The following is a 12,669-nucleotide window of genomic DNA, read 5'->3' as shown; positions in this document are numbered from 1 at the left end:
CTTGCTTTAAAGCGCCAAGAGTCTTCTGTAGAGGGCGTGGCCGTGGGACCGCGTCGAAGCAGAGGTAACGCCGCCGCCATACGTTTGGCTCTAGATTCCACATGGTTCAGCCCAGCTGCACCAAACTCACTAGGATGCATCCTTATCCATCCCCGAACAGGAATCCATAACAGTCGTTGATGGGCGTGGCCTAATTTCTCTACAGCGCCCCCTAGAAATTTTTAAATGATCAGCCCCAAGCCATGCTTTAACCTAGAATTATGAAACTTGGTACACATGTGTATCATGTCAGGACCTACAAAAAAGTCTCTTGGAGCCATGGTGCAAACCCAACAGGAAGTCGGCCATTTTGGATCAAAATCAGCCATTTCCTCTTTTTCATAGACATCGCATCTGATCTATCTCCTCCTGCAGCTTTTGAGATAGAGACTTCAAACTCAGTCAGCAGAGACTTGAGACATTAAAGATGAAAAGTTATCGTAGGAATTTTTCTATGTCAAAGCATGTGGGCGTGGCTAAGTCCCAAACTTTGACTATTCGCCATGAAACATCAAGATGCAATAACTTCCACATAGAAGGTCACAGCTGCATCAGACTTCCTATATCTGACTACAGACCACCCCTCATCACATTGAGATGGTCAGTTGATGACATCACCTTAACCCCGCCCACTTCCGACAGGAAGTCACCTGTTTTTTCTATTGTATGTCTTACTTTTACTCTCTAAGTCATATGGGTTTCATCCGGTGTAGGCTGACATGACATGATATGATGATGAACTCTCCCATGATGAACTCGACTGACCCGTGGGGGCGTGGCTAAGTCCCAAACTTTGACTATACACCATGAAACATGAATGTGAAATAACTTCCAAATGCCAGGTCAGAGCTGCATCAGACTTTCTATGTCTCATTATAGATAAGCCCTCATCACAGTTAGGTGGTCGATTGATGACGTCACCTTTGCCCCGCCCACTTCCGAAAGGAAGTAACATGTTTTTTCAAATGTATGTCTTACAGTCTAATTCATATGGGTTTAATCCTGTGCAGACTGACATAAAATGAAATGATGATGAACTTATTGATGATGAACTCATTGATGATGAACTCTACTGACCCGTGGGGGCGTGGCAAAATGGCTGTCCCTCGTAATATGCATACGTTCGTCTCGTATTCACAAACGCATCATCCGATTTGCACCAGACATTGTATGAGTGACACTTGTGAACCTCTAAGGAGCCCAATAGAGTTTATTTGTGATTTGACTCCACTGCGCCCCCTAGGTTAATCAAACAGCTGTATCTCCTCTCTACATGGCCCGATGTGCTCCAGATTTTTGGTTCATCGCCAGGGAGCTCTGCCGAAGCCGTAAAAGCGGATAGCGTGGATGAGGGCGCGCGAGCGTCGGCGGTGGCGGGCGGGTGGCGGTGCTGGTACCCCCGCGGTGGCTATAGGCCGGAGCAGCGCTAGCTGCGAGGGCCGCTTGAGGCTCCGCGGAGCTTTAATTAGGCCCGAGCAGCTAAGCGCTGCGAGAGCCTATTGAAACTGTGCTGTAAATTATTATTATTATTCTTCCGTAAAATAAATTGGCTTTTTGGGGGCTTTATCATATTCAAAAACTCACCAAACTTGGCGGGGGCATAGAGCCCGGTGAAAATTTACGTATTTTAAGGTCCTCGGAAAAATCGCACAAGAAACGGCTCAAGGGCGCCACCTAGCAACTTTCAAAAGACCCTTTCCTATTCACTTACTTTATCGTAGACACTTGAAACTCGGTACACTTGGAGAGCTCCTCAAGACACTGAGAATTTACAATTAATGTCATAGTGCAAGTATCACAGATTGTCGGCCATTTTGGATTAAAGTTCCGATTTTGACCCGATTTTGGGCGTTTGCAGGGTTCGCATTTGATCGAACTTGTCCTAGGGATTTCGATCGATCGGCTTCAAACTCGGTCAGATCGTTCATAAGGCATGGCCGATCCAAAGTTATCGTAGGTTTGCGTTTTCGGGCTTGCTGAAGGGGTCTTTCCGGGGGTCAAAGGTCACCGATTCGCCATGAAACATCAAACTGTTATAACTCTTTGAAAAAAACTCCTCGAAGCACCAAACTTTCAGTGATTGATCATCATGGGATGCTCTACAATACCCAACGGTCAAATGATGACGTCACTTAGGCCACGCCCCCTGAGAACAGGAAGTGTCATTTTTTACGCTGAACGGTCGCTATCTGACCCCTTTGACCTAATCGAGGTGAAACTGTGTCCACAGACAGAAAACATGTTGGTGTGTATTGGATTCCATCCCCATCTGGCTGGGATGGAGCAGGTGGGCGTGGCGGCGTGGCGAACTGACCTGTAACGCCGTGTCCATACGTTTGGCTGTAGATTCCACAATTTTGAGCCCAGCTGCACCAAACTTGACATGAGTGATCCTGGTGGGATGCCTGACGATCCTATGTCGTCATAGTCTGACGTTATATAAGCCCCGCCCCCTCAGAACAGGAAGTGCCTTTTTTTGACTTGTAAAGCTCCATCTATGGCTCTCTCCACCTAATCAAGATGATTCTGTGGTGGATGACAGATAACATGTTGGTCTCACTTGCTTTAAAGCGCCAAGAGTTTTCAGTAGAGGGCGTGGCCATGGCAGCGCGGCGAAGCAGAGGGAACGCCGCCGACATACGTTTGGCTCTAGATTCCACATGTTTCAGCCCAGCTGCACCAAACTCACTAGGATGCATCCTTAGCCATCCCCGAACAGGAATCCATAACAGTCGTTGATGGGCGTGGCCTAATTTCTCTACAGCGCCCCCTAGAATTATTTAAATAATCAGCCCCAAGCCATGCTTTAACCTAGAATTATGAAACTTGGTACACATGTGTATGATGTCAGGACCTACAAAAAAGTCTCTTGGAGCCATGGTGCAAACCCAACAGGAAGTCGGCCATTTTGGATCAAATTCCGCCATTTACTGTTTTTCATAGACGTCACATCTGATCTATCTCCTCCTACAGCTTTTGAGATACAGACTTCAAACTTAGTGAGCAGAGAGTTGAGACATTAAAGGTCAGAAGTTATCACAGGAATTTTTGTGTGTCAAAGCATGTGGGTGTGGCTAAGTCCCAAACTTTGACTATTCACCATTAAACATCAAAGTGACATAACATGCACATATAAGGTCACAGCTGCATCAGACTTTCTATGTCTCATTATAGACCAGTCCTCATCACGGTTAGGTGGTGGATTGATGACATCACCTTAGCCCCGCCCACTTCCGACAGGAAGTCACCTCTTTTTTCTACTGTATGTCTTACTTTTACACTCTAAAACATGTTGGTGTGTCATGGATACCAACCCTGTGCAGACTGACATAAAATGCCATGAAGATGAACTCTGTCAATGGCATCTGACCCTTGTGGGTGTGGCAAAAATGGCTGTCCCTCGCCATATGCATACGATCGTCTCTTATTCACAAACGCATCATCCCATTTGCTCCAGACTTTTTATGAGTGACACTTGTTAACCTCTAAGAAGCCCAATAGAGTTTAATTGCAATTTCACTCCACTGCGCCCCCTAGGTTAATCAAACAGCTGTATCTCCTTGCCACATGGCCCAATCTGCTCCAGATTGGGGGTGCATGGCCAGGGAACGCTGCCGAAGGCATCGAAGCGGATCGCGTGGAGGACGGCGCGCGAGCGTCGGCGGTGGCCGGCGGGAGGCGGTGCTGGAACATCCGCGGTGGCTATAGGCTTGAGCGGCGCTTGGCTGCGAGGGCCGCTTGAGGCTCCGCGGAGCTTTAATTATTCTTATTCTTCCGTAAAATAAATTGGCTTTTTGGGGGCTTTATCATATTCAAAAACTCACCAAACTTGGCGGGGGCATAGAGCCCGGTGAAAATTTACGTATTTTAAGGTCCCCAGAAAAATCGCACAAGAAACGGCTCAAGGGCGCCACCTAGCAAATTTCAAAAGACCCTTTCCTATTCACTTACTTTATCGTACAGACTTGAAACTTGGTACACTTGTACAGCTCCCCAAGACACTCAGAATTTACAATTAATGTCATAGTGCAAGTATCACAGAATGTCGGCCATTTTGGATTGAAGTTCCGATTTTGGCCGTTCACAGGGTTCGCATTTTTTCGAACTAGTCCTAGGGACTTCGATCGATCGGCTTCAAACTCAGTCAGATCGTTCATAAGGCATGGCCGATCCAAAGTTATCAGAGTTTTGCGTTTTTTTTTCTTCTAAATGGAGTTACCTGGGGTCAAAGTTCACCTTGTCGCCATGAAAAATAAAAGGGTTATAACTTTTACAACAAAACTCACAGCAGCACCAAACTTTCAGTGATTGATCATCAACGGGTCCCCTACAACACCCAATGGTCAAATGATGACATCACTTAGGCCACGCCCCCTGACAACAGGAAGTGTCATGTTTTACTGTGAACGGTCCTTATCTGACCCCTTTGACCTAATAAACATGAAACTGTGTCCACAGACAGAAAACATGTTGGTGTGTCATGGATTCCAACCCTGTTTGGCTTTGATGGACCAGGTGGGCGTGGCGGCATGGCGAAGTGACCTGTAACGCCGTCGCCATACGTTTGGCTGTAGATTCCTCAATCTTGTGCCCAGCTGCACCAAACTTGACATGAGTGATCCTGGTGGGATGCCTGACGATCCTATGTCGTCATAGTCTGACGTCATCTAAGCCCCGCCCCCTCAGAACAGGAAGTGCCTTTTATTGACTTGTACAGCTCCATCTCTGGCTCTCTCGACCTAATCAAGATGATTCTGTGTTGGATGACAGATAACATGTTGGTCTCACTTGCTTTAAAGCGCCAAGAGTTTTCAGTAGAGGGCGTGGCCGTGGCAGCGCGGCGAAGCAGAGGGAACGCCGCCGCCATACGTTTGGCTCTAGATTCCACATCATTCAGACCAGCTGCACCAAACTCACTAGGATGCATCCTTATTCATCCACGAACAGGAATCCATAACAGTCGTTGATGGGCGTGGCCTAATTTCTCTACAGCGCCCCCTAGAAATTTTTAAATGATCAGCCCCAAGCCATGCTTTAACCTAGAATTATGAAACTTGGTACACATGTGTATCATGTCAGGACCTACAAAAAAGTCTCTTGGAGCCATGGTGCAAACCCAACAGGAAGTCGGCCATTTTGGATCAAAATCAGCCATTTCCTCTTTTTCATAGACATCGCATCTGATCTATCTCCTCCTGCAGCTTTTGAGATAGAGACTTCAAACTCAGTCAGCAGAGACTTGAGACATTAAAGATGAAAAGTTATCGTAGGAATTTTTCTATGTCAAAGCATGTGGGCGTGGCTAAGTCCCAAACTTTGACTATTCGCCATGAAACATCAAGATGCAATAACTTCCACATAGAAGGTCACAGCTGCATCAGACTTCCTATATCTGACTACAGACCACCCCTCATCACATTGAGATGGTCAGTTGATGACATCACCTTAACCCCGCCCACTTCCGACAGGAAGTCACCTGTTTTTTCTATTGTATGTCTTACTTTTACTCTCTAAGTCATATGGGTTTCATCCGGTGTAGGCTGACATGACATGATATGATGATGAACTCTCCCATGATGAACTCGACTGACCCGTGGGGGCGTGGCTAAGTCCCAAACTTTGACTATACAGCATGAAACATGAATGTGAAATAACTTCCAAATGCCAGGTCACAGCTGCATCAGACTTTCTATGTCTCATTATAGACCAGCCTTCATCATAGTTAGGTGGTCGATTGATGACATCACCCTAGCCCCGCCCACTTCCGACAGGAAGTAACCTCTTTCTTCAATTGTATGTCTTACTTTTACTCTCTAATTCTTATGGGTTTCATCCTGTGCAGGCTGACATGAAATGACATGATGATGAACTCTCCCATGATGAACTCTACTGACCCGTGGGGGCGTGGCTAAGTCCCAAACTTTGACTATACACCATGAAACATGAATGTGAAATAACTTCCAAATGCCAGGTCAGAGCTGCATCAGACTTTCTATGTCTCATTATAGACCAGACCTCATCACAGTTAGGTGGTCGATTGATGACATCACCTTAGCCACGCCCACTTCCGACAGGAAGTCACCTGTTTTTTCTACTGTATGTCTGACTTTTACTCTCTAAGTCATATGGGTTTCATGCTTTGCAGACTGACATAAAATGACATGAAGATGAACTCTGTAAATGCCTACTGACCCGTGGAGGCGTGGCCAGATGGCAGTCCCTCGCCATATGCAAACGATCATCTCTTATTCACACACGCATCATCCCATTTGCTCCAGACTTTTTATGAGTGACACTTGTGAACCTCTAAGGAGCCCAATAGAGTTTAATTGCAATTTGACTCCACTGCGCACCCAGGTTAATCAAACACCTGTGTCTCCTTGCGATATCAGCTGATCTACACCAGATTTTTGTGCATTGTCTGGGAGCAATGTCGAACATGACAGGTGACTATCTTCAGGGCGGGTTTGGCAGCTCCTTGAGAGCAAGGCGGTGGCTGGGGGTAGGCGGTGGCTGGGGTGACATGGTGCTGAGGGGAGGCAGTGGCTGGGGGGAGGTGGTGCTGAGGGGAGGCGGTGGCTGGGGGGAGGTGGTGCTGGAACATACGCGGTGGCTATAGGCTTGAGCGGCGCTTGGCTGCGAGGGCCGCTTGAGGCTCCGCGGAGCTTTAATTATTATTATTATTTTTTTTATCTTCCCAAATGAATTGGCTTTTTGGGGGCTTTATCATATTCAAAAACTCACCATACTTGGCGGGGGCATAGAGCACGTGTAAAATTTACGTATTTTAAGGTACCTGGAAAAATCGCACAAGAAACGGCTCAAGGGCGCCACCTAGCAACTTTCAAAAGACCCTTTCCTATTCACTGACTTTATCGTAGAGACTTGAAACTTGGTACACTTGTAGAGCTCCCCAAGACACTCTGAATTTACAATTAATGTCATAGTGCAAGTATCACAGATTGTCGGCCATTTTGGATTGAAGTTCCGATTTTGACCCGATTTTGGCCGTTTACAGGGTTCGCATTTGATCGAACTTGTCCTAGGGATTTCGATCGATCGGCTTCAAACTCGGTCAGATCGTTCAAAAGGCATGGCCGATCCAAAGTTATCGTAGGTTTGCGTTTTCGGGCTTGCTGAAGGGGTCTTTCCGGGGGTCAAAGGTCACCGATTCGCCATGAAACATCAAACTGTTATAACTCTTTGAAAAAAACTCATAGAAGCACCAAACTTTCAGTGATTGATCATCATGGGATGCTCTACAATACCCAAAGGTCAAATGATGACGTCACTTAGGCCACGCCCCCTGAGAACAGGAAGTGTCATTTTTTACGCTGAACGGTCGCTATCTGACCCCTTTGACCTAATCGAGGTGAAACTGTGTCCACAGACAGAAAACATGTTGGTGTGTTGAGGATTCCAAGCCAAGCTCATTTGAATCCAGCAGGTGGGCGTGGCGGCGTGGCGAAGTGACCCTAAACGCCGTGTCCTTACGTTTGGCTGTGGATTCCACAATTTTGAGGCCAGCTGCACCAAACTTGACATGAGTGATCCTGGTAGGGTCCCCTACGATCCTATGTTGTCATAGTCTGACGTCATCTAAGCCCCGCCCCCTCAGAACAGGAAGTGCTTTTTTTTCCATGGAAAGCTGCCTTTCTGGCTCACTGCACCTAATCAACATGATTCTGTGTTGGATGACATATAACATGTTAGTCTCACTTGCTTTAAAGCGCCAAGAGTCTTCTGTAGAGGGCGTGGCCGTGGGACCGCGGCGAAGCAGAGGTAACGCCGCCGCCATACGTTTGGCTCTAGATTCCACATCGTTCAGCCCAGCTGCACCAAACTCACTAGGATGCATCCTTATCCATCCCCGAACAGGAATCCATAACAGTCGTTGATGGGCGTGGCCTAATTTCTCTACAGCGCCCCCTAGAAATTTTTAAATGATCAGCCCCAAGCCATGCTTTAACCTAGAATTATGAAACTTGGTACACATGTGTATCATGTCAGGACCTACAAAAAAGTCTCTTGGAGCCATGGTGCAAACCCAACAGGAAGTCGGCCATTTTGGATCAAAATCAGCTATTTCCTCTTTTTCATAGACATCGCATCTGATCTATCTCCTCCTGCAGCTTTTGAGATAGAGACTTCAAAGTCAGTCAGCAGAGACTTGAGAGATTAAAGATGAAAAGTTATCGTAGGAATTTTTCTATGTCAAAGCATGTGGGCGTGGCTAAGTCCCAAACTTTGACTATTCGCCATGAAACATCAAGATGCAATAACTTCCACATAGAAGGTCACAGCTGCATAAGACTTCCTATATCTGACTACAGACCACCCCTCATCACATTGAGATGGTCAGTTGATGACATCACCCTTGCCCCGCCCACTTCCGACAGGAAGTCACCTGTTTTTTCTACTGTATGTCTTACTTTTTCTCTCTAATTCTTATGGGTTTCATCCTGTGCAGACTGACATGAAATGAAATGATGATGAACTCTGCCGTGATGAACTCTACTGACCCGTGGGGGCGTGGCTAAGTCCCAAACTTTGAATATACATCATGAAACATGAATGTGAAATTACTTCCTAATGCCAGGTCACAGATGCATCAGACTTTCTATGTGTCATTATAGACCAGCCTTCATGACAGTTAGGTGGTCGATTGATGACATAACATTAGCCCCGCCCACTTCCGACAGGAAGTCACCTGTTTTTTCTACTGTATGTCTTACTTTTTCTCTCTAATTCTTATGGGTTTCATCCTGTCCTGACTGACATGAAATGAAATGATGATGAACTTATTGATGATGAACTCATTGATGATGTACTCTAAGCAGCCCCAAGCCATTCTTTAACCTAGAATTATGAAACTTGGTACACATGTGTATAATGTCAGGACCTACAAAAAAGTCTCTTGGAGCCATGGTGCAAACCCAACAGGAAGTCGGCCATTTTGGATCAAAATCCGCCATTTACTGTTTTTCATAGACATCGCATCTGATCTATCTCCTCCTGCAGCTTTTGAGATAGAGACTTCAAACTCAGTCAGCAGAGACTTGAGACATTAAAGATGAAAAGTTATCGTAGGAATTTTTCTATGTCAAAGCATGTGGGCGTGGCTAAGTCCCAAACTTTGACTATTCGCCATGAAACATCAAGATGCAATAACTTCCACATAGAAGGTCACAGCTGCATCAGACTTCCTATATCTGACTACAGACCACCCCTCATCACATTGAGATGGTCAGTTGATGACATCACCTTAACCCCGCCCACTTCCGACAGGAAGTCACCTGTTTTTTCTATTGTATGTCTTACTTTTACTCTCTAAATCATATGGGTTTCATCCTGTGCAGGCTGACATGAAATGACATGATGATGAACTCTCCCATGATGAACTCTACTGACCCGTGGGGGCGTGGCTAAGTCCCAAACTTTGACTATACACCATGAAACATGAATGTGAAATAACTTCCAAATGCCAGGTCAGAGCTGCATCAGACTTTCTATGTCTCATTATAGATAAGCCCTCATCACAGTTATGTGGTCGATTGATGACATCACCCTTGCCCCGCCCACTTCCGACAGGAAGTCACCTGTTTTTTATACTGTATGTCTTACTTTTTCTCTCTAATTCTTATGGGTTTCATCCTGTGCAGACTGACATGAAATGAAATGATGATGAACTCTGCCGTGATGAACTCTACTGACCCGTGGGGGCGTGGCTAAGTCCCAAACTTTGAATATACATCATGAAACATGAATGTGAAATTACTTCCTAATGCCAGGTCACAGATGCATCAGACTTTCTATGTCTCATTATAGACCAGCCCTCATCACAGTTAGGTGGTCGATTGATGACATCACCTTAGCCCCGCCCACTTCCGACAGGAAGTCACCTGTTTTTTATACTGTATGTCTTACTTTTACACTCTAAAACATGTTGGTGTGTCATGGATTCCAACCCTGTGCACACTGACATAACATGACATGATGATGAACTCTGTCAATGCCTACTGACCCGTGGGGGAGTGGCAAAATGGCTGTCCCTCGCCATATGCATACGATCGTCTCTTATTCACAAACGCATCATCCTATTTGCACCAGACTTTTTATGAGTGAAACTTGTGAACCTCTGAGGAGCCCAATACAGTTTAATTGCAATTTGACTCCACTGCGCCCCCTAGGTTAATCAAACAGCTGTATCTCCTTGCCACATGGCCCAATCTGCTCCAGATTTTGGGTGCATGGCCAGTGAACGCTGCCGAAGACATCGAAGCGGATCGCGTGGAGGACGGCGCGCGAGCGTCGGCGGTGGCCGGCGGGAGGCGGTGCTGGAACATCCGCGGTGGCTATAGGCTTGAGCGGCGCTTGGCTGCGAGGGCCGCTTGAGGCTCCGCGGAGCTTTAATTAGGCCCGAGCAGCTAAGCGCTGCGAAGGCCTATTGTAATCGCGCTGTTTATTATTCTTATTATTATTATTATTATTATTATGCTTCCGCCAAATAAATTGGCTTTTAGGGGGCTTTATCATATTCAAAAACTCACCAAACTTGGCGGACGCGTCAGGTCTGTGTGAAAATTACGTATTTTAAGGTCCTCAGAAAAATCGCACAAGAAACGGCTCAAGGGCGCCACCTAGCAACTTTCAAAAGACCCTTTCCTATTCACTTACTTTATCGTAGAGACTTGAAATTTGGTACACTTGTAGAGCTCCCCAAAACACTCTGAATTTACAATTAATGTCATAGTGCAAGTATCACAGATTGTCGGCCATTTTGGATTAAAGTTCCGATTTTGAACCGATTTTGGGCGTTTGCAGGGTTCGCATTTGATCGAACTTGTCCTAGGGATTTCGATCGATCGGCTTCAAACTCGGTCAGATCGTTCAAAAGGCATGGCCGATCCAAAGTTATCGTACGTTTGTGTTTTCGGGCTTGCTGAAGGGGTCTTTCCGGGGGTCAAAGGTCACCGATTCGCCATGAAACATCAAACTGTTATAACTCTTTGAAAAAAACTCATAGAAGCACCAAACTTTCAGTGATTGATCATCATGGGATGCTCTACAATACCCAACGGTCAAATGATGACGTCACTTAGGCCACGCCCCCTGAGAACAGGAAGTGTCATTTTTTACGCTGAACGGTCGCTATCTGACCCCTTTGACCTAATCGAGGTGAAACTGTGTCCACAGACAGAAAACATGTTGGTGTGTTGAGGATTCCAAGCCAAGCTCATTTGAATCCAGCAGGTGGGCGTGGCGGCGTGGCGAAGTGACCCTAAACGCCGTGTCCTTACGTTTGGCTGTGGATTCCACAATTTTGAGGCCAGCTGCACCAAACTTGACATGACTGATCCTGGTAGGGTCCCCTACGAACCTATGTTGTCATAGTCTGACGTCATCTAAGCCCCGCCCCTCAGAACAGGAAGTGCTTTTTTTTCCATGGAAAGCTGCCTTTCTGGCTCACTGCACCTAATCAACATGATTCTGTGTTGGATGACAGATAACATGTTAGTGTCACTTGCTTTAAAGCGCCAAGAGTCTTCTGTAGAGGGCGTGGCCGTGGGACCGCGGCGAAGCAGAGGTAACGCCGCCGCCATACGTTTGGCTCTAGATTCCACATCGTTCAGCCCAGCTGCACCAAACTCACTAGGATGCATCCTTATCCATCCCCGAACAGGAATCCATAACAGTCGTTGATGGGCGTGGCCTAATTTCTCTACAGCGCCCCCTAGAAATTTTTAAATGATCAGCCCCAAGCCATGCTTTAACCTAGAATTATGAAACTTGGTACACATGTGTATCATGTCAGGACCTACAAAAAAGTCTCTTGGAGCCATGGTGCAAACCCAACAGGAAGTCGGCCATTTTGGATCAAAATCAGCCATTTCCTCTTTTTCATAGACATCGCATCTGATCTATCTCCTCCTGCAGCTTTTGAGATAGAGACTTCAAACTCAGTCAGCAGAGACTTGAGACATTAAAGATGAAAAGTTATCGTAGGAATTTTTCTATGTCAAAGCATGTGGGCGTGGCTAAGTCCCAAACTTTGACTATTCGCCATGAAACATCAAGATGCAATAACTTCCACATAGAAGGTCACAGCTGCATCAGACTTCCTATATCTGACTACAGACCACCCCTCATCACATTGAGATGGTCAGTTGATGACATCACCTTAACCCCGCCCACTTCCGACAGGAAGTCACCTGTTTTTTCTATTGTATGTCTTACTTTTACTCTCTAAGTCATATGGGTTTCATCTGGTGTAGGCTGACATGACATGATATGATGATGAACTCTCCCATGATGAACTCGACTGACCCGTGGGGGCGTGGCTAAGTCCCAAACTTTGACTATACAGCATGAAACATGAATGTGAAATAACTTCCAAATGCCAGGTCAGAGCTGCATCAGACTTTCTATGTCTCATTATAGATAAGCCCTCATCACAGTTATGTGGTCGATTGATGACATCACCCTTGCCCCGCCCACTTCCGACAGGAAGTGACCTGTTTTTTCTACTGTATGTCTTACTTTTTCTCTCTAATTCTTATGGGTTTCATCCTGTGCAGACTGACATGAAATGAAATGATGATGAACTCTGCCGTGATGAACTCTACTGAC

Source organism: Poecilia mexicana, unplaced genomic scaffold, assembly GCF_051168715.1.
Source record: "Poecilia mexicana isolate PSO_F unplaced genomic scaffold, ASM5116871v1 scaffold_2, whole genome shotgun sequence".
Lineage (NCBI taxonomy): Eukaryota > Metazoa > Chordata > Actinopteri > Cyprinodontiformes > Poeciliidae > Poecilia > Poecilia mexicana.
This window is presented reverse-complemented; position numbering follows the sequence as displayed.